General features: G+C 35.8%; 1 long non-coding RNA gene across 8 annotated transcripts in view; it reads left to right on the forward strand.

The window, feature by feature from the left end:
• LOC114694123 overlaps positions 1-23,948 on the forward strand; it is a 216,192-nt gene that overhangs the window by 74,766 nt on the left and 117,478 nt on the right. For 7 of the 8 annotated variants that reach the window (XR_005092122.1, XR_005092118.1, XR_003734654.2 and 4 more), the window contains exon 3: positions 2,594-2,737. The exons of the other annotated variant lie outside the window; for it this stretch is intronic. This is a non-coding gene — a long non-coding RNA (uncharacterized LOC114694123). The remainder of the gene's footprint in view (positions 1-2,593; positions 2,738-23,948) is intronic. 8 annotated transcript variants of the gene reach the window in all.

A 23,948-nucleotide genomic window follows, 5' to 3' on the forward strand; every position in this document is an offset into this window, starting at 1 on the left:
TTACAATCTGAAAAGATAATTATGAAAGTGGCCTCAAAAGAAAGGAGATGAACGATTTCCATGCACTGAAAGAAATCTATACACTCTGGAGAGGAAACAAGTATTTAAGACAAGATTTCAAATGTAGAGTCAAGAAGAAAAAGGCAATTGTATTTCTCTTAAAGTTATCCTAATTTGGAAGCACAGAGCAGAAAAAAAAGATGCTGATAGAAATCCTGGAGAGTAAATATAGAAATGATGAAAGTGAAGGCAGTTTTGCCTGTTTCTCTCTTAAATTTTTGACAATGTTGCCATGTATCAACAAGTGAAGACTGCTGATGGAAGTGTGCAAGGGAGCAGGCTTTGACCATTACACCTTGCTATGGGACGTTCTTTCTCTACACTGTTGCTACTACTGGTTAATAAAGAAGCTGTTTTGAACTACGACAAACAAAGCTGTTTTGATTTATGCCAGGCAGTAAATCTAAGGAGAAGTAAATACAAGGAGAAGAAAGGCCAAATCAGAGAGATGCTGTGAACTGCCTGGGGAGGAAGATGTAATAGAACACAGGTAAAGCCAAAAAGACACATAGAAATACATAGATTAATAGAAATGGGTTATTTTAAGATGTAATAGCTAGCTAGCAATTGGCCTGAAACACAGACCAAACAGTTTGTAATTAATATTAACCCTCTAAGTGATTATTTTATAAAAATGGCTGCTGCCCAAGTGGGACCAGGCAGGATTGAGAAACTTCAGTCTATAATACCTGAGTAACTTAGTGTTCATTTGAGTAGAGAATCTCACTGAATTATTTTGGTCTATAGTTTGCATATATAGAGGCCTGAGGCTATAAGACTGTCTTAGATATAAGCTTAGAAAACTCAACACTTAGTATTTAATCAATGTCATGTTATGAAGCTACTAATGACTTATTATAGGTAGGAGGCATGTTCAAGAGTGATGTCAGGAAGCATGGCAAACTTGTCATGATTTATTTCTCATCAAAGATCTAACCACTCTAGATTAGTTTGAAGATATTACCATTTAAAATAGTCAACTTGTTTATCGATTTATTGAAGTATATGAATGGTGCATGTGCACATTTGTGCACAGATGCATGGCCATGGAGGTCATACAAGGACATTCCTTGCCCTGTTCTGAGTGTACACCTTAGTCCTTAGACACAGCTCCTCACTGAATCTGTTTCTAGGCTTGCAGCCATCAGCCACTCACAGTCCGACTGTTTCCACTTCCTATCAGAAGAGTCTGCCATGCCCAAATATTTAAGTGGGCTCTGGGGATTTGAACTAAGGTCCTCATGGTTCCACAATAGGCACTCTAACCTGTTAAGCATCTCCATAACTTTTTCTTGGATTCTGATTTAGAATTTAAAATTTGTGTTTATATACATGGGGTTATACTGCTGAATTTTGACTGAAATTTCTTTCAGTCATAAGTGATGTGATGTTAGCAATATATCAGAGTGTATAATTCTGCAGGACTATTACTAGCTACATATTAATAAATTATATTTTATTTAATCATATACTTCTACAGATAACTTTCTATGGTTAATATTTATAAATATATGACAGGAAGGATATGGGACCTGCTACTAACTAGTGTTCATTGTACTGGAAGGTGTTTTGCACACTGCCAGAGAAGAAAGTTAACCACCAATCAGATGCATACACTGCTATCTCCAATGGTGACCTACGTGCATGATAAGCTACTGCAATAGTGCACCGATAGAGTGGGAGTAACCAACCACTATCTGATTCAATTTAAGCCTCACTTCATGAGAGGGAACTCACAGCTGACACTGTTCAGGCAGCCGAGGATCTGAGACCTGATAGGACATGGACCTAGTAGAAAACAAAATACTGTTTGTGTGCTACAGAAACATAGCAATAAAATGACTTGTAATGACATTCTGCTGCACCTATAGGCCAGTGTCAGTTAGGCAGAGAAGCTTCTTTCCACAAAGATGTGAATCAATAAAGATATCAACAACTGGAGAATGTGTAGAGACTAAGACACTTTGGAAGACTCGGTCCTAAACAGGGTGTCTTCATCAAACCACTTCCCTCAGGTCTCAGAGAACTATGCAGAAGAGGAGACAGAAGGGTTTCAAGAGTCAGAGGAGATAGAAGATACCAAGGAAATAGTATGTTCCAGACTAAACAGGTCTGATGCATGCATGAACTCACAGAAACTGTGGCAGCATGCACAGAGCCTGCACAGGTCCAAGCCAGATGGGGTCCCTAGACTAAAATTGGAAGTAGACACAAACTTCCATTCATAACCAAGAAGCTATCTCCAATGGACAACTATTGGCAAAGGAAAAATTAGTTTTCTCCAATGGAGTCTCATTGGGTATATAAACTGTCTGCCCAGTAGTAAACAACCAACACAAATCTAACTCAATGGTGTTTTGTAGATATTTTTTTGCTCATTTTTTAGTTTTATTAGTCTTTTGCTTGTGTTTTATAGTTTCTAATTTTATGTTTTGATGGGTTTTGTTTGTGTGTTTTTGTGTCATTCTTGTACTTCTTTTTTTTTAAATTATGTTTTGTTTGTTTCTTTTATTTGCCTATTTGCTTTCTAAAGGGACAGAATGAAGACATGGATTTGGATGGTTTTCAGCTGAGGAGAATCTGGGAGGAGATGAGGGAGGTGAAACCCTGAGTAGAAAATGCTTTATGAAAAAAACTTCAACGTAAATACATACACTTGAATAAAAAAGAAGGCTGTGTGAGTACAAATGTTATTAAATAATGGATAAATATGTAGATATTTTATGAAGATTGCCTAACCATCTAATTAGCATGTGCTGTGCTATGGTTATGAACTGACTATATTCTTTCGCTGTGTCTCACATTCCACTTCCATTATAGAAAGAGTATATTATCAGTGGGATGATTTGTATTCTATTATTTTGACATGACTGTATTTTAATATTTCAAGACTTCCAAAGAGAATAACTTCAATGACCTCATTGACCAGTGCGCTATACATACTACCTGTTTAAAGCTAAAGAGCAATAATATGGTATTTTGGGAACTAACTGAGAGATGCTATATGAGTCTTTAATTTAAAGATTTCTTGAGATGCTTCCACAACAATGGATTTACTGTTCAAATTCATCCTGGGGGCAACTCTGTCACTCCAAACTCTATACAAAATCCCACATTTATGAAGATAATGCCTGCTATAACAGGCTTTGCTGGTAAATGCTGAATATCTTACAGTGTATAGGAATGGCTCTGTATGATGTAAGTTTTTAATGTTTTTTATTTTGAAATTATAATATAATTATAACATTTTCCTCTTCCCTGTCCTCTCTTTAATTCTTTCCACATCCCTGCCTTGAGGTTTCTCAAATTTGTTTATGTCAGTTATATAATACACACACACATATGTTACATATGTATGATACACATGATATACACACATATATATGTTAAGTATATTCCTAACCTATAAATATATGCAACCTGGGGATGTGTATTTATAAGTGGAAATGCAGTCTCACATTATTTTTAACATTAACATTTTCATTAAAAGATTTAGTATATGAAAACTGGGAAACATTTACTTCTTCTATCATTATAAGAACATTTATGTTCCTCCAACCTTAATTACAATGATGTCATGAAATGTTAGTTTTTCTGACACAGTCACAACTCGTGTTTTGCTTTTATCTCTATACTTATTGCTGCTAGTGAGCATTTATGTTTTTGTTTTATTTGTATTTTTAAATGTTCATGCTCCTTTATCTTTAATTTTTAAAAATTATAGGCTAGTCACATTGTCCTGCCGCATTTTCAATCACTAAACCTTCCCATATACCACTTCTCACTCTCTTTCAAATTTATGAACTCTTTTTAATTAATGTTAAATAATGTTAAATACAAATGGGAGGTGTGTGTGTGTGTGTGTGTGTGTGTGTGTGTGTGTGTGTGTGTAGTGTATTTGTGTTCCTAAGTTCATAAATACAACCTACTTAGTCAGTATAATGCCACTTGTATGTATTTTTTCGGGGATGTTCATTTGGCATTGGATAATCAGTCCGTGTGCTCTTTCCTAGGAAATATTACTTCACCCACTCTCAGCTTTCCTTAGTTGCCTTTATTTCTTTGTGTAGGGTTCAAGCTTCCTAAGATTCCCCTCTCCATGCATATTCGCATGTCTATTGTTGTTGTCCTTGTTCATATCATGTTTAGTCAGTCATGTCTTGAGACATTATGGGTGTAGCTTATGACATTCCTAGGAAATGCAATCTTATCTCAGACTCCTACCTCTTGCTCTTACAACCATTCTGCCCTCTCTACCTCAACAGTCCCTGAATCTTCAGTGTATGAGTTGTGTTGCAGATTATCAGTTGGGGTTGGGCACCTCAACTCGGCATTCGATTCATTGTGTTTTTTTATAATGGTCCCTGTCTATTGCAAAGGGTAGTTTCCTTGAATATAGATGAGGAATACACTTCTCTGCATGTATAAGGATAAATATTTAGAATGTAGTTAGGTACTATATTTATTTAGTAAAGTAGCTATTGGGTGCTCATGTTTCTTTGATGTTTAAATCATCTTTGACTTTGATTTTAGTGCTTTGCAGTTTTATTTTACATAAAATCCATATTAATTCTTCTTTATATGCTAAGCAGACTTTGCTTATGTTTATTTTTTATGAATTAATTTGCTTATGTGTGTGTACTATACTCAATCCCATCTTTTGCTTTATTTTAATTGTCTTGCTTAAAGCAAAGACATGAGTCTGGAAGGTTTCTAGTATTTTTGTGAACCCAGATACCTTAAAATATATACTTATCCAGTGTTTAATTGTGTGTTGCAACACTGTTAACACAGTGTGCTTGGATGGGACTCAGCTCTTCTTGTTGCTTAGCCACCATCACCACAGGGGCTTAACTTGGTCTTAGGTTATCATTGAGATTTGGTTTGGTTTGGTTTTCAAGTTGTGTATTATTGACTATTTGCTCAATACCAGACTCCTTTTCTTATATTTTGCTTTCTTTTTTCACTTCTGAATCAGAAAGAAATATTGAATCCCTGCAAACAACATCTTCCATGGTTGTAAAGGACTTTCTTGTCCCCGGTGACATTTCATGATTTCTGCTTTTTACACCAAGTCTGCTTCTAACTGTTCTGGAATTAAACTGTGAGGACTTTCACTGAGTTCACCATTTTCTGTATAGAAAAACAATGAGGAGATGCAGGTCAAGTGAAAATAGAGTGGATAAGAAAAATTCATCACTGAGATAAATTGTTCAGGAGTCCTAACTGCTATTCTTTAGGTTTCTAATGCAGAAATTAGATAATACTATTTCTTTCCCCCTAGTCTTTCTTACATTGTGCATAGGCATCTTTATCTGATAGGATGGTAATATTTTCAATCATATTAATTTGTTGTGACATAAATTATGTTTAATTACAATTAAAAATAGTTATTTAACCATAAACATGCTCAAAAAGTGTTTTCTATTATTGCAATTTAATTGATGAATGTAAGACTGAAGTGGGAAATATTGCCATAGCCACAGAACCTGTATGGCCCATTTGAAAGTAGCCATAAGTATGCTACTGGAAATATATGGATAGTATTAATTAATACTTGTACATATTTCCATAGTTCTGGATTTTTTAATTTGAATCACATTCTACATACATAAAAATGCAAGGGAACATGGACATGAGATATATTATCAGAAAACCACCTATGTGACTGGCCCGTGTCAAAACTAAATGGAGTTTTCTTGTCCCTTTCTCCCAGCTGCCACAACCTCCAAGCTTCTATTCCAATTATTTCCTCATTTTGATTTCTAACTTTGATGTAAAAATTTGTTTTCAACTTTAAAAAAATAGAATTATATAATTTAATATTCTTTCTTTCTTATTACAGTCAGCATTTTCATTTACCTTTGAACTATTCAATATTAATTTCCTTTACAGTGTGGAAATTTTCCTCTCTACAAAAATGACATCATGTGCTCATGATGGAAAACATGAGGTTTATTTAGATATTTAGCTTTGCTTGAGTGTTTGTTGAAATGAGCATTCATTAAAATAAACACATGAGAAATATTTACACATCACAGATCTAAGAATACCTCAATGCAGATTTTAAGGTTCCTAGAGAAGTTTGCTTTTAAACATCAAAGCTTTATTGCTGTTCTTTCATCAGAAGCTTATGGATTTTGGTTCAGCATTTTATTGAAAATCCTAGGCTTATTAGCCTTATATATACAAACAAAGTTATTATGTAGTTGTGATATTAATTTTTACATGCTTAACTTCATTTCTCTGTGATTATAACATATATGAAAATCATTTAATTTATTAGTTTTTAAATTTGACATAATAATTATACAAATTTGTGTGACATGTGTGCATATATATTTTGTTAGCACTCAAATTTGCACAGTTGTTCTGACTGGTATTAATGGAAGTCATTGATATGACTTATTTTTAGATTGGCCCACAATGGACAAATTTATAAGTATGTATATGATACAAGTTATGTATCAGATTATCACTTTTAATTTCTATAAGTATTAGTGGATTTTCCTTCTAATTTTTAGTAATTTTTTGGGCAAGCTCTTGTGAATTGCCTAATTTGGTGTTTTGCCAATCTGCACTGAATTAGGAGCTGCTTAGTTGTGTAACTCTGCTCCTTCCTCACATCTTGCAGACCTCTAGCCCATCCTCTTAACCTTCTGTGAATCCAGGGAAGGTGCTATTTAATCTCAGAGAAAAGGTGGTGAGACCCACTGACGACTCCCCTCCCTAGCCTCTTCCTACTCCACAGAGAAGCTGCAATGGGTTTATACATTTAGATCCTGATGTTCTCTTTCTGGGCTGCAGAAAGGTGTTTACGGATGCAGGGCTGCCCCAGGTAGAAGAAACTCCCTTCTACCAAAGTGCACCATGCAAGCAGCTCCATCTTATCTTAAAAGACACAAAACTTAAAAGCACTAAGTCAGGAAACTAAACCTCTTTGCATTGATTCATGACAAAACTAACTAATGTACACCTACAGTATATAATGTCTTTTGCAAAGTGTTGAGTTTGTACCATTAACCCTCCCCTCACAAGAAATAAAGCTTTCTAAACAGACAACATATTTATGTGATAGTATTTTTTTAAACAAACAAACAACAAAAATTGCTCATTTGGATTGTTGGAGGTTGGTCTCATATTTCAGCATTTTTTCAATATTCATAATTTTTAAAGCATGAGCAGAGCCTTAACCTTCATGAACTCAAAGAATTACCTAATCTCTGGAGGTAGTAATAGAATTTTATTATTCTTGTCTTTATCTTTCATATTGTAATTAACTTGGGAAGCCCTCCCATCTATCTTTTCTTGCATAATTCTTACTTTCTCACAAACTTCCAACCAAAGTATTGCTTATTCCTGGAAATTGTAGTCTTATTCCCATTGTGTTGATTGCCTTTGACTAACAAGGTTTCTATCACACCATTTTCTACACAGTATTTATATTTTCCAAATATAAATACTTACAGTTAAATTACTTATTCTTTTAGAAATTTTACTTTTAAATATCTTTCAAATGGACTTATCAAATCAGGTAATGACTAAGATGTTGGTGCCTTCATCAACGCTTCACCAAAAATCCACAGAATAAATATAATTATTCAACAAATGGAAAAAATGGTACACATATTGTTATACCCATATGAGAGAGTACTGTTTAGATACAGATAAATAGCCACAAATATGGAGCTGTATTTGAAAGGGACACTATTTAATGCATTACACCAGATAAAAGAAAAATGTTCATTAGCCTAGAAGATTCAGAAATGCAAGCCTTTAGTGATAGAAAACAGACTTGCAATGTCTTGGAATGGAGGAAAAAAAGAATAACAATGTGTGTAAATTTTCTTAGCAGAATGATGAAAATATTCTAAGTTTACTTAAAATAAATAATTCAAAATTTGATAAATCCCAAGATTTCAGCCAAACATTAAGTATAAATTCTATTGTCATAATTAAATAAGTAAATTATGTCTCACTTGGATTAAACCACTTAGATTAGTCATTTTTGTAGCTTTATCTCCTAACTCAATATCTGGCTCATATACAAATTTTCCCATAATCTATTCTCTTGAATATAAGGTGTTTTTTTTTTAGATATTTCCCTTAATAAAATTTTCTATAATGAAACACACTTTATAAAATTGCATATTATATGCATATTTTGAAAGATTTAAATTTCAGACTATTATGTAACTTAGAAATCTTGAAATATGGACACTTTAAAAACCTGTGTCATATTTTAAACAAAAATTCATTTCATTAAATTACATTGAACTTACTAGAGTGACTACACACCACTCTTTTCACTACATACTCCAAGTTTATACCTGTAATTAATTATTAACCTGTAGTTATTATTAACCCTGTCCTTAAGTGCCCCCCATTAGCTACTGTTATAACAATGTTATTTAGAAAATATTCTAATGTTAGTATTAAATGTATTAGTTAGTTACATTTTAAGTAAATACAATTACAAATAAGTTGTAGTAAATATTTTTCGAGCTCACATTTCTAAGGTTAATGACAGAAGACAAGACAGCATTCTGTGTACCACATAGATGCACAAGGTCTCTGGATGTGCAGTAAATTGGCACCTGAAGTAGCGATGTATGCCACTGGTACAAAGAAATGAATCTTTTCTGTAGGGAAGTCATGGGAGGAAAGAAGATGGAAAAGCATTTATGATTGTCAGCTTAGTTTTTGTAATACTCTTTAAAATGAAGCTCACCCCCTCCTTTATTCCTTTGTTTCTTTTTATTTATTTTAACAATAATTTCAATTCCAGATTCATGGACAGTACTTTCAGAGACAAAAATAATAGGGCATCATAATTTTAAACCTTGGATATGAATCTAAACACTACACTGGACTTTGAAAATCCCAATAACAAGGCTGAGACAGGACAATTTGAGAATGTATCTTCCAGTTTGTGTTTACTTGACACTTTTCTGCATGCACTGAGCATATGGGACGGATCCTGATTCCACTGCTGGGAGTCCAAGAGACAGAGCAAGCCACACAACTGCTACACATACATGGGACCTAGGTTGGTCCCATGAAGGCTCCCTAGCTATCAGTCCAGAGTTGGTGAGCTCCCACAAGCTCAGGTCAGCTGTCTCTGTGGGTTCCCTATCATGACCTTGACCTCCCTGGATTGTACAATCCTTCCTCCTTCTATTCAACAAGACTGCCAGAGGTCTGACAGTGATTGACTATGGATCGCTGCATCTGCTTCCATCATTTCCTGGATAAAGGCTCTCCAGTGACACTTAGGACAGTCACCAATCTGATTACAGGAGAAGGCCAGTTCTATCACCCTCTCCACTATTGCTAGGAGTCTTAGCTGGGGTCATCCTTGTGGATTCCTGGGAGTTTTCCTGGCACCAGGTTTCTCCCTAACCTAAAATGTGCCCCCCATCAAGATATCTCTTTTATTATTTTCCTCTTCTGTCCTGCTCCCAAGTCACCCAAACCAATCCATCATGTTCCCATACTTGCATTATCCCCTCCCACCCCACCCTGACAGATTCAGCCCTCTCCTGCAACTCCAGCAGACTACAGATGCACAAACATAACCCTCACCAGTTGGTAGAACATAAGATATTTAACAAGTTAGATTTACTCTATTGTTATTTTTACTTTCCCCTAACTTATGATTTTAAATCATTTTGTAATAATATGTAAAATAGCAATTTGGAGCATAGAATAAGAGATAAGCTTAAACCATGTCAAAGCATATCAGCAATAAAAAGACAAGAATCAACAAAAAGGACGCACATAGTTTAGAAAGTAAGCTAAAGTAATCAATAGTACTGGTTTATACCATACAATTGTAGCTGGTTACTGGAAAATCTGCTTGTGTTGTCTGGTGATACTAGAAGAGGTATTGCAAATATCACAAATGAGTTTTAAGCACAGGGTAGATGATATCCTCTACACTGATAGGAAAATTTTAAGTGATAGACAAATGAGTAGAATCCTAAAACTATCTGAACCATTTTAGGAAAACTTTTGGAAATATGTTTGCTCTCAGGACGTTAAAGAAGAAATATGGTCATAAAATACATATTCACCGAGTTAAATTAGAGATTACTTACTTGGCAATTTTTCCCCCTTTTTGTTCCATAAGGACTGAATGTTATTTGTTCCCATTATTTATTAGGTCTGCACAACATTACTACAAATCAGTGCCTTCCATCATAGCAATTGTTTTTGTGCCTTTCCCTACGTTTCTTGAGCTGATTAAGTTCATTTGAGTGGTTTTCACTCAAGGTTTTATTTTTGTTACCAACCAGGTGTGGTTGGGGCTAGGATAATTTCACAGATGCTATTTCCCATATGTCCAAATGTCACTGGGTCATTTCATCCCATGCTGGTGGAGTGAGAGTGACAGCCATCCTTAGAAAACTTACAGCAGTGTAGAACTCTGCTAGCTTGCTTCCTTTTGAGATTGTATCTTAATTACATTTCTCTTTCCAAATACTCTCATATACCCCTCTGTGATCTCTTTCAAATTCATAGACTTTTAACATCAACTGTTATTGTGTGTATATATTTATTTGCATATACATATACGTATTCCCAAATATACCTTGTTGAGTCTCTATGTTTCTTGTCTGTATGTTTCCAAGCCTGACAATTAGCCAGTTGGTGTGCTCCTTTCTGGGGAGGGCCAGCCCTTCTACTCTGTTTTACTCAATTGCCTATGTGTAGGGTTGAGGTCATATGAACCTTATTGCATACAGTTTGACATTTTTGTTGGTATCTTCCTAGTTTAACTTATATTTAGGTCATCATGCTAATTAGACTTTGTGGGTGTATCTGCTGATGTTATTAAGAGATATAGTCTCAGCAAATTTCCTGATCCTCTGGCTTTTACCATCTTTCTCCCACATCATCTGCAATAATTCTTGAGCCTAAGTGGCGAGAGTGTTTTGTAGATATATTCACTGGAACAGCACTGTAGAAGTCTGCATGTTGATTAGTTGTGCTCTTTTGTAATAGTCTTGGAATATTGTGAAAGGGCATTTCTTTGGTGATGGGTAAAAACTGTACTTACAGCCTAGACCCTGGGGAAGGACATTGGAAGTCTGGGTTTTGAGTGGAGTGGTGTAGATGGTGTCAGGTGTTGCATTCTTCAAGGCCTAGCTTTGAAATGTGTATGGAATCACGCACAGTTTTTCAGAAGTTCAAGAGGAAGATACATCAAGTGTCTATTTTTATGAAAGAGTAATGTCTCTAATTTCAAAAGCACAGAAGACTCTCTTCTCCAGCCAAGCAAGATGTCCAAGAGGAAGAAGGTGGCCCTAGCCCCCACCATCATGAAGAATCAGGAGGCCAAAACACGGTGATGAATCCTTTGAGAAAAGGCTTAAGAACTTCTGGCATTGGGCAGGACATCTAGCCTCAAAAAGATCTCACACGCCTTGTCAATGGTCTGCTACATTAGGCTACAGCAGCAAAGAGCCATCCTCTATAAGTGGCTCAAAGTACCTCCTTTCATTAATCAGTCCCCCCCCCCCCCAGGCCCGGGGCCAGCAAACAGCTACCCAGCTGCTTAAGCTTGCCTACAAGCACAGGCCAGAGACAAAGCAGGAGAAGAAGAAAAGACTGTTGGCCCATGCTGAGAAGAAAGCTGCTGGCAAAGGGGACATCCCAACTAAGAGACCACTTCTCCTTTAAGCAGGGGTCAATACAGTCACCACCTTGGTGGAGAACAAGAAGGCTCAGCTGGTGGGGATTGCCCGCGATGTAGACCCCATTGAGCTGTTGGTTTTCCTGCCTGCCCTGTGTCAAAAGATGGTGGTCTCCTACTGAATCATCAGGTTTTAAATCTGTGGCTTGAACTGCCAAGTGGAAAAGGTAGAGGCCAAGAACTCCCCATTAAACTCGGTTTAATGCACACTGTTACGTTTTCTGTACATAAATATAATTACAAACTTTTAAAAAAAAAGCACGGAAGAGATAAGTACAAACTTAGGAAAGTATGTACCACCTTAAATTTCTTTTTTTCTCTTTTGTGAAAGATAAAATATTTACCTGGATTTATATAAAGCAATCCCCATAGTATAGCACAACAAAAATTTTAATATAGTGTCTGAATTTTTCAATAGTTCTATAATGTGAATTACAGACTTTGTTCATGAAGTTTATCTGATCGTTTGAGGTTGAGATGGAGTCTGATTCTGTCTTATATCACTGTTACCACATCTTCCCCTTCACTAATTACAAGATTGATTTTCTAGTTCTGAGACTCTAAGATGGGCACTACTTTAATATATTTATTTATATTGACTTATTTGTCTCATGGATCATTGTGTAAAATCTTAGGGTCTTATTCTATTAAAAAATAAACATGAAATTGTTGAGGAGACACATTAGGGAATATTAGGGATAGTTAGAGGGGGAATTGGGACTAATTATGATCATATTTGATTAAAATTGTGTGTGATAATTAAGAATAAAGAAAATATTTTAAAATGTAATAGACTTTATGATTTTAAAACACTAATTTCTTTATCTTAGTTCAAGAAACAAGAATTGTCAATCAGAATGCAGCAGCAAATCTTCTGGTGAAAGCATCATCTTAGATGGCAGATTACTACTTCCTTTCTGTATCTTTGCCTAGTGGAGAGAAAGTTGAATGAGTCCCCTTCTGTCTCTTCCTGTTTTGATGTCTTCCTACTGATTACCTCATCTAAACCTAATTACCACCCCTCAAAGTTTCCCTCTCCAAACAATATTACATTTATATTCAGGGCTTCCAAAAATATAGTAAATTTGGCAGGGGGGATACCATGGAGTCCCTTGCAAATAGGCATTCGATTCTCATACTTAGTTCTCAGCTCATGTATTAGTTGTACATGGCAGTTCTTGGCACATGATTTTTATTTATCTTTGGATTTCTCTTCGTCAAATTATATTATTTATTTTGTTACTTACCATTGTATTAGATTACAATTTCAACAAAGGTAGCTCTTTGCACTCATTTAGAAAAATTTTAAAATGAAGATACCACCAGATACTGATCTATGCATGAAATGATCAATGAATCAGTTACTAAATTGATTCTGACCGTTTTATCTTGGGGGAATCACCTTCAGTGTGTATGGGAAAGGTAACCTCAAGCCTTTATGCACCAATCTCTATTCTGTTATTCTCTAGGCACACAGAAAATAAGGTCTTCCACATGACAGGTTGTACTTCAGATATCTGAAAAGAGCTGTCTCACTCGTTTATACTTTAAAGCTTGCAAACACATTTAATGTTACAGGTTTATAATTCTCTTGTCATTGCTGACTTTTCTAAGAAACTTTTCTGTTTTCCAATGACCCTTTGAAAGTGTAAACTCTGAGTAGAACATGATTCTCTGGGTATGTCTCACCAGACAGGGTGTTATAAGATATCACTTCTTCTTTAGCATGTCTGCATTCTCATCTGTAAGGAATAAAACATCTTGCTTTTTCTGAAAAAAAAAAAGTTCACTAATAATGGAATATGCATTTTCATTTTTTAACTGTATAATTGTTGCCAAAATTAAAGGACAGTGTCTTGACAAATGCCAAGTATCAAGGATTCAAGGTCCTTCTAAAATTGACTTTAGGAATGAAGAAAATTAAAGTTATTTTAAATAGGTTAAGATTCCAAAATAAATCCAGAAGATTGACAAAAAAATGAGATCATGCTGTTTTCACATCCGAGATCAAAAGAAGCTTCCAAATAATTCATGAGACTTCTGATTTAATGCCATATGGTTGGCATATTTGCAATAACCAGCTTGAACTTCCTATTTAAAAATTGTTCAGACCATAAGAAAAAAGATGAAAACAACAAAATCTAAAATTAACAACTGATGGTTAGAAATAGTTAAATATTCAATAGCTCTTCCACTTCGTGATTCGGTTAATGTTCACTTTCTCATGCCCTATATACGTTTGGATTCCAAGTTGCATAATCTCTAGAACTTTATCAAAAGTATCAACCTAGTAATCAAATTTACTAAGTTCAAATCGCAGATTTGTCAACCATTCCATTTCTGGTTCTGGAGTAAGATGCTTGTAGTATCTGTGCCTCTGTTTCTTTGTCTATAAACCAAGAGCAATGATAGAAGCAATATAAATATGTATGTATATTAAGAAATATGTTTTATGTTAAAAATGGGTTATTGTTAGATCGTTATGAAAATAATACTGAGATTTCAGTTTGCACAAATATATTGTAGGAAAGATTCCATATCTCTTAGAATTATATTTCTGTCTGGCTGCTGTGGGAGGTTTTGAGGCTTGGAAGCATCTGAAGGATCATCTTTACCATCAGCAACACCATTATTCTTGGTTTTCAACTTCCTTATCTCTCCACTATAATCCACTGAGGGATTCATCTGGTTTCTGCAGACTGTCAGCTTCAATGTCCATAGAACAAACTAGAAATTCAGAACCTCAGATGTCATCCAAGATCTGCTACTTCTGATCCAAATTTTGACAACTCTCAGTTTATTAGAAGACATTTGGTTATAAAGGAAATACTCCTTCATGTGTGCTTAGAAGTGGGACGTTCCTGCAAAGAACAACCCAAATAAGTAGGTTTGAGGGTTAGAAATATTACCCTTAACCATTTAAATTGTAAAGTCTTGTAACAAATTCACATATGCAGCTATGGAGCAGAGCACAACCAGTGCATCCTCCATTGGAAGATGTGTAAACTGCTTAGGGTAGTGCAGTGAGATACCAGACTGAGACCACTGTGCCAGAGACAGGGATCCATGGGTCCGTTTGGACAAGTGTGACTCCTTGAGTTTTAATTTGGAGGTGTTCAAAGAGTGATACTTCCATAGCGCCATATCCTATTATCTTTCTCAAAGAGTCAAGGAAGCCCAAGTCAGCACTTTCTCCTGCACACAATAAGCACTATCCCTTAATATATCTCCGAACTTCTTTATGCTGGAGGTTGCTCAGTGTTACCAGAAGAGGGTGTGTGTCTTTTCTTCTACTGCAAATTGAACATGGGTTCAATTTTAAAGTCAGCAGTAGAAGGTACAAAGAAACATATATCCATGGATAATAATCTTTTACTGGTGAGATACTCAAAAATGACCCAACTGTAGGTCAGTGTTTTTTTTTTTTTTGAAAGTCCTATTTTTTTATTCTTTTATAGTTCACCATTACAGAATATTATTGTTTCTTGTATGACTCAGTTTATCCACATAGTTAAAGCTTTTTTTAAAATTTCTTTATTTTATTTTATTTTACAATACTATTCAGTTCTACATAATAGCCACAGATTCCCTTGTTCTCTCCCTTCCTGCCCCCCTCCCCTTCCCCCCAGCCCACGCCCCATTCCCACCTCCTCCAGATCAAGGTTTCCCCTGAGGACTGGGATCGACCTGATAGACTCAGTCCAGGCAGGTCCAGCTATACCACTCCTGGGCATATACCCAAGAAATGCTCAATCATACCACAAGAGCACTTGCTCAGCTATGTTCATATCAGCATTGTTTGTAATAGCCAAAACCTGGAAACAACCTAGATGCCCTTCAACTGAAGAATGGATAAATAAATTGTGGCACATATACACAATGGAATACTACTCAGCAGAGAAAAACAATGACATCATGAGGTTTGCAGGCAAATGGATGGATCTAGAAAAAACCATCCTGAGTGAGGTAACCCAGACTCAGAAAGACAAATATGATATGTACTCACTCATAAGAGGATACTAGATGTGGAACAAGGATGACTGGACTGCTACTCATATCACCAGTGAGGCTAACGGGAAACGGGACCCCAAGAAAGACACAGAGAAATGGATGAGATCTATAGGTCAGTGTTTTGGTAAGAGTAAGTTCTGTTGATCTTTTGATTTTTTTGTTTTTGTTTTGTTTGTTTGGTTTTATGTTTTCTTCTATAGATGAAGTACATCTTTTTTTTTCATTTTAAAAATTTTATTTAAATAACATTTTTTCATTTATTTTACATACAAACCAATTTTCCCCTTCCTCCTCCCCACCTTCCTGTCTACCCCCAGTCCTCTCCCATCTCCATTCAGAAAGACGCATGTCTCCCATGGTCTTGTGCAAAGCATGGTATATCAAGGCAGGACTGAGCTCCTCCCCTTGCATTAAAGCTGGGTAAGGTAATCCAGCACTGGGGAACAGGTTCTCAAAATCCAGTGAAGTGCCAGGGACAGGTCCTGATCCCACTGCTAGGAACCCCGTAAACAGACCACACTGCACAACTGTCACACACATGTAGAGGGCCTAGGTCAGTACAAAGGAAGATCCCTTACTGTTGGTCTAAAGCTCATATTTCTGTCCCCTATTCTGCATAGATACCTGTGACTTGAAGGGAGGGTAACCTCTGTAACATCTTTTAATCACCAGGTTCCTGGATTTCATTTTTGTTAATCCGTATGTACTGAGATATGACATAAGGAGATGCTGAAGTATTCGATAAGCATAGTGCCAGGGGCTGCACATTGAGGACATCCCCAAGACCCTAGATTTGGAAAGAGGATTTGAATTTCAAGAAATTAAGTTTTAGATGGAAAGAACCTGATGGCTGGTATTGCTATTTTAAAATTTCTATGCATATTTTCATACAAAAGGAACACTTTTTAAAAATAAAAGCATTAATAATTAGGAGAGCCTAGAGCAGACAGTGTACCAAAGAAATGTATGTTGTCATCTGAAAAGTAAAAAGAAAGAGAAAATGATGAAGAAGACAGTTCCTTAGACTATAAGTAACTCTCCTTGGTGGAGAAAATAGTGACATAGGAATGTGTATGTGTAGAAATGGGAATGTATCTGGGTCACATGAGATCACTTACACTTTTCTACAAACTGTGCATATGGGTAATAAGGGGCTGACAAAGTCAGAATTTCACCTGTATTTAAAAGATGTGCTTGTTGTTCATGGAAATGTGGGGAATGGAAATGACATCTTAAGAAATTGATGTAGATTTGCTCAGAGTCATAATAAGGGAATAACCAGAGGTTCCTTTGGGAGATGTCAAAATTCATAGAGGAAAGCTTCTTGCATGATATCTTGAAGAGGTTTTTACAGAACTATAGCAGTGGTGGAAGCTGCTGTAGAGTAGAGGGCAGGGTGTACTAAAATTTTACTTTGCTTTTAGTTATATGTATTTATGTATGTGAATGTGTGTGTGTGTGTGTGTGTGTGTGTGTGTGTGTGCATGTGTGCATGTGTGCATGCGTATGTGTGTATGCAGATGGATGCCCATGGCCATGGGTACTAGATCCCCTGGAACTGCAGTCATAGGCATTTGTGTGCTACCTGACAATAATGATGGAAATAAAGCACAGGTTTCCTGCAAAAGTAAAATGTGTTCTTAATTGCTGAGACATCTTTCCAGTCCTTTAAGGGGCTTCTATGGAGAAAAATACTAAGATTAGTTTTGTTTAAATATTACACACACACACACACATACACACACACACACACACACACACTCACACACACACACACATATATATATATATATATATATATATATATATATATATATATATATTGCTATTATTCTGCTACAGGAGCACAGCAATACAATTATTCCTATTGACATATTGCTATACTCATAAATCAGTGCATCATTCAATCAAAGAGACCAACAATTGAACCATGTGCAGACAGTGAGAGACTTTGGAGTACTCAGTGCTAAATGAGTTACAGAGGAGACCCCCCCACCACCCCTTCAAGCCTCAGATATCTAGATAGAAGAGGAGGCAGAATGATAGAACCAGAATGAGAGATGGCTCCAAGGAAACAGTGTCTTCCAGGCGTATCACAACTGATGTACGTGTGAACTTACAGAGACTGTGACAACACAAGCAAGGCATATACAAAGTCAAGCCAGACAAAAGTTCAAAATGTGAGCCAGGCAAGTGTGCAAAAAGTCCCACCAATAATCATGGAGCTATCCACAATGAATACTTGCTGGGAAAGGGAAAGTGAGTTGTCCTCAATGGAGTGTCACTGGGTATATCAAGCACACTCCAGGGCAGTGCCAATGCCCGTGAGTAGTGAGCCAACATTTACAATGGGCTCCATGCTTTTTGTGTATGCTTGTGGGGAATTCTTTGACTTATTAATTTGTCTTTGTTGTTTTTGACCCCCATTCTTTTATTTTTTTTAATAAAGTGACAGAGAGAGACAGAGACAGGTAGCTTTATGTTGAGTGGGCAGATAGGTCGGGAGGCTGTGGGAGGAGTGGGGGAAGGGGAAATAATATAATTAAAATATATTTTATGTTGAAAAATCTAAGTAAAAAACACAAAATGTTTTATATATGTATATTCATATATATATTCATGAAAACTGGTTTAATGTTAATAAACCAAATATAAGTATGTTAAGGACTACAATCATTCCTATTTCACAATGAGAAAGCATGAGCATAGGAAAATTAATGTTCATCAATCTGTGCATAAAGAACCTAGTACATGGTAAGTCAAATTGTTAGTGTATTTTCAACCACACCAACAAAAACATCTCAACATCAACATATTAAACCTTGAAACTGTGAGCTTATTTGCTTTGTAATAACTTGGACCACTCTTAATACTGCTCATCATAGAAGGGATATTATCAATAGAAATGAGATTTTTAATATCTTTTAACATCAGCTCTCTGGATGAAGAAAAAGCAGACAACATAGTGTGATAAAAGGGATGACCTCAAGTGATCTTGCTGCTATATAAAGGGAGAAGCAGAATTTTATTAAGGAAACAATCAGAAGATATAGAAAAGAAATGTTGGCCTGGCTCACCTTGTATTTGATACTCATGAGAAAGTATTGCTTTATAACTGAGCCAATCTCAGTCTCAGTTTGTCGCAAATTAACCACCTCTGAGTCAGATTTGTCTCCCATGTTGTGCACACATATTATAATGTGGCATCTCTCATCACTGAAATAGGATTTTACTTATCATTGTGTTATTTGTGTTTCTCTTACCTCTATTTGTTTTTATTTTGTAGTCTTTTCTCTTATTTAAGGAATGCTGTTGATTAAAACATTCACTTTGGAGAAGAAATTTAAGAATATCATTAAAATCACACTCCCTTTTTTATTATGCATTTATACCCAACTTTCCAATTGCAAAATGTTTTCATTTGAAGTATTTTCATTATAATACTTTATAGATTGCTTTACTGCCTTTTTGCTCCACCAATGTGATAGAAAAACTTAAACTATCTCTAACAATTGATACATGTGTGCAGGTGCATACGCTTATGAAAGTCAGGCGTCTCCCTAGGGTTTTGTCCCACAGGAACAACTGGCACTGCTTTCTGAGACAAGGACTTTCACTGAATCTGTTGTTCCCCTGCTAGGCTACTATCCCCAGGAATCTGCCTGTCTATGCCTCCCCAATATTGGGATTATGGCTCAAGGTATTGTACCTGGTCCTCAGTTTGCACAGCAAGCATTGTATTGACTCAGCTGTCTTTTTGGTCCCTGCATGTGACATTAAATATGTGTTTCAAACACTTGAGTCATATTTTTATACACGGTTCCCTTCTGTTCCACAAACATCTGCTTGCTCAAGTGTGCACGGCATGGCCTCTTCTCAGCAGCTGTGATTATTTCTTGGTGTATCTTTTAATTATGAAACAGAAATTCTTTGATTCTGGTAAATCTTTGGATAATGTTCTCTATTTTATTTTGTTCATTATCTACTTTGTGAAGCATCACATCCTGTTTGCAAGATTTTTAAATCGGATCCTATAATTTAATTACTTTCAAACTCAACACTATGCATTTATTACTAAATTTTATTTACTATTCCAATGTTTCTATTAACATCTATGTTTATTATTTCTGTTACCAAGTTTCAAATTCCAAGAATCCTTTTAATTCTTGCAATATGAATATTAAAATCCTGAGCCCTCTATACACATTAAGCTGGCCTTGAACTCACAGAGATCCATGTGCCTGTCTGGACCTTCCACATCCTAGTATTAGGGACATGAGCCACATGCGGCTAGTTGCTTTCATTTTGCTCTTTTTAATTCTACTTGGAGGCTTTTGTGTGATACTTTGTAATTCTTTATTATCAACTGGTTCTATCATCAAAGTTTGTACATAAAATGGAGAACAAACCTTAAAACCTAATGTAGCCTAAACTGAGACATTTAGGGGATAATCTCTCATATTTGCATAATCAGCCCATTTGATCCTTTGTTCTTGACAACTGATGGATGGAATAATAGTGTTCTCTGAATTTTTTAAATGCTTATATCTAGTATCAGACTTAATTTATTCTGTCACTTTAATGAAATCACAGGAAGATAGGAGAACATGAGTTTTACAAACTCAGGAATTATTTTTCCATTCAGAGAAACATCTTATATTTAGTTATTACATGAATTTTTCCAGATTCAAAACAGTCTGCATAATTGTCAAAACTCGCTGATTAGGCTATTGGAGGCAGATACATGGGTACTTCTTACACCTTTCCTCACCATTTCTTTTTATGTTACTGGTATCCTTTCACTATAAAGTGAGATGAGGGTGTTCTGTTACTGAGACTAACCATCATTAGAATACCAAACTCATTGTTAGTAATATTTATTTATGAATATTAGACCTACCTTCAGTTTACACTTGATAGAATATAAACACTTAATTGATAGCTTTGGATTTAAAATGAAGTGATTGGCATTCATGTTGCTTAATCTTATCTTTTTTTGTGCTTTAGGACACTAGTAAATCTGAAGATAGTTATTAAAATAATTATACAAAGGGCAATGTATTTTAAAAGCTATAATAATAAATAATACAACTTTGGTGATCCATGGGTTCCATTGTGAATAAATGCAATAAACGTTATCAAGAATACTAAGAAAAAATCACATGAATAATAGTCACCGAACTGTAAGAACAATATGTGTTTCCTATGTCCTCAAGGGTTGAATTTGGCTCAGATTCCATGTAGCCACTGGAGTGTGAAATACAGAAACCTTCAGTTAAAATATAAGTAAAATGAGAAACAAGGAAATTTTAAAACTGTGTGACTTATAATGCATGGGGAGACTTCATTTATGGAATATGTTATTAAATAAGCACTCAGAGTAAAAAGTTTCAGGAAACACAATAACCTACTTTATACTCTTTTAAAGGAGACAGATCTTGATTAAGCACAGGATACAATACACTCATTAGAGGTATCAGAAAATGTCATCACAAGAATTTCTTGGAGCATTATTCACAGGAGCATTGAACAGCAAGGGTATGGAATGGAATGAGGTAAAAGATCTCCATGTTTTGGAGTGATGGGAAATTTTGACTAGATGATGAAATGAATTTGGAAGTAAAGAAGAAGGTGAGTATGAGATATAGGACAACATGAAACCATAAACAATTGTGTACTTTAGAAAATGGGGGCCGGGCGGTGGTGGCGCACGCCTTTAATCCCAGCACTCGGGAGGCAGAGGCAGGCGGATCTCTGTGAGTTCGAGGCCAGCCTGGTCTCCAAAGCGAGATCCAGGAAAGGCGCAAAGCTACACAGAGAAACCCTGTCTCGAAAAACCAAAAAAAAAAAAAAAAAGAAAATGGGAAGTTCAAGTCTGCCTGTGCTATATCAGAGCAAACAAAACCGCGAGTCTAAAAGTTATCCAAGTTACAAGAGAAAAACATTCATGTCATAACACAGGGAGGAGGAGTGGTAATGGGCTTAGAGATGTAATATTATTAGGGGAGATGATCTGACTTTTCTAGTGAAGTTATCAGAAAAATGATGGATTATCGATGAAATATAAATGAATATAATGATTGGAACTTAGCCACCAGTGGTGGCAGATGTCTCCCATCCCAGTAGTAAAGAGTAAAAGGCAGGCAGATCTCTGAATTTGAGGCTAGTCTTGTTTATAGAGCAAGTTCCATGACATCCAGGGTTACATAGAGAAACCCTATCTCAGAGGAGTGGGGGTAGAGACCAAGCCCCCAAATTGCAAATTATTAAGAAAGTTTGATTTTGAAATATGTGAGAAATACTTAAAAACAATGTTATATAAATTTTCGTAATGCAGAATAGAGTATACTCATTATAATCTATTCAGGTTCCTCAGCAAAATAAATATCAGCAATACATTAAGACTCATAGTCAGAGCTTTTACAGCAAAACCATAGAAATGAGACAGTAAAACTTTCCAGAACTCCACAGTGACTGTCTGGTATTTTGGAATATTATAGAAAGTCTGAATTGATTTATTATAGATAATAATGAATTTGAATAATGATCTGAAAGTGGTTGAATAAGAAGATAGCAAATTTATAGCTACATATCAATAAGTTTTCTTATGGGTCTAGAGTTTCTGTTATTTATTCCTTAGCTTTCTTCTGCATTTCTTCTTCTGTTATTCTGCCAGGGTCTCTTCAGATGCTGACAACAGACATCCATCCACTTTTATCAAGCTGTGCCTTTATCATTCTTGATCATGAATGTCCAAAGGAAAAGGACAAAAGAATGGAACAAACGCCATCATTGTTATTTTAGGAAAATTGACTCACTTATTTTTTTCATATGATTCAGTTCTCTTTATAACTTTTCCACTGGAGAATGGAAGAAGCAGTTGGTGGCAAAAATATCCACTATCAGTTCCAGAAACACATGCGCTATTTAGTGAAAACCATCAGTGAAAACCATCAGTGAAAGAGAACTTCTTCTGCAAGCACATCAGAAAAAATAGGTCTGTTCTAATGGAGCTAAGATTTTAATTAAAGGGATAAGGATATAAATAATAAGCACCAAAATAAGTTCATCATATGGTTTTTTTTAAAAGGGATATATCTTGGTTAAAAAAAAAAACTATCAGTAAAAGAGGATAAAAGGTCTTGGAGCACAGGAGAATCACTAATTTCTATACGCCACCTAGGAGGGAATATAAAGCAAAGATAATCCTGACTTGAAGGTTCTGCATGGACATGGATCAGCTATGGCAAACGCAGGCTCCAGGGATTTGACTTGAACCTCTGACATATTAGAGGGATGGGATCAAGTCCAGTGTATTTAAAACTGGAGATTAAGGAGGTGAAATTAAAACTTGTGCAAAACTTTAGTGTAAACTTTGTTGGAAGAAAATATGGAGAATTTTAAAGTTTTAAGTGGCAGAAAGCATAACCCAATCTACATTCTGAAAGGCATACATAAATGGTATGTTGAAGACCAAACAACAGATGGGCCAAGAAGCAGAGCAATTCATTAGGACATTGAGTCACTCAAGAGATCTGATGATGCTGGAAAGAGACTCCCACGGAGCCTTTTGTTTGTTGAAGAGATGATGAACAGGCAAAGACCACTTGCCGACAAAGAGTTGGATTCCTGTTTCTGGGTTGGATTTGCTTAATGGAGAGTATAGGACATTAGTGACATCTATTGGTAGGCTATAAATTCTCATTTTCCCTAGAATCTTTTTTTTTTTTTTTTTGTATTGCAATCCACCTGAGTCAAGTTTTCTAGCAAATATCATAAAACATCAATCTACCTCATCTTAGGTGAAATTACATCCCAAAGTAAACTGTATCTGACATATTACTTTCATAGTCTGCTGTTACAAACCACTGCAAACTGGAAGCATCCAAACAATAGGAACTTACTACTTACTTCCCCTGGTCTGGATGCTAAACTGAAATCAAGGAGTCTTTAAGGTCATGAATACCCTTAAACTCTCTAAGGAAGAATTCCTTTTACGTATTCTGGCTGCTTCAATCCTCTGTCTTTTTTCAGCCTAAAAAGCATCAGTCTATTCTCAGGTTCATCTTTACACGTTATCATCCCTGAATGTGCCTCTGCATTTTCTTACAGGGATATATCTGCTGCAGATATATAATTTAATAGACAGATTGCTTGCTGCACAAGCATGAATAACCAG

This window comes from Peromyscus leucopus, chromosome 9, assembly GCF_004664715.2.
Source record: "Peromyscus leucopus breed LL Stock chromosome 9, UCI_PerLeu_2.1, whole genome shotgun sequence".
NCBI lineage: Eukaryota > Metazoa > Chordata > Mammalia > Rodentia > Cricetidae > Peromyscus > Peromyscus leucopus.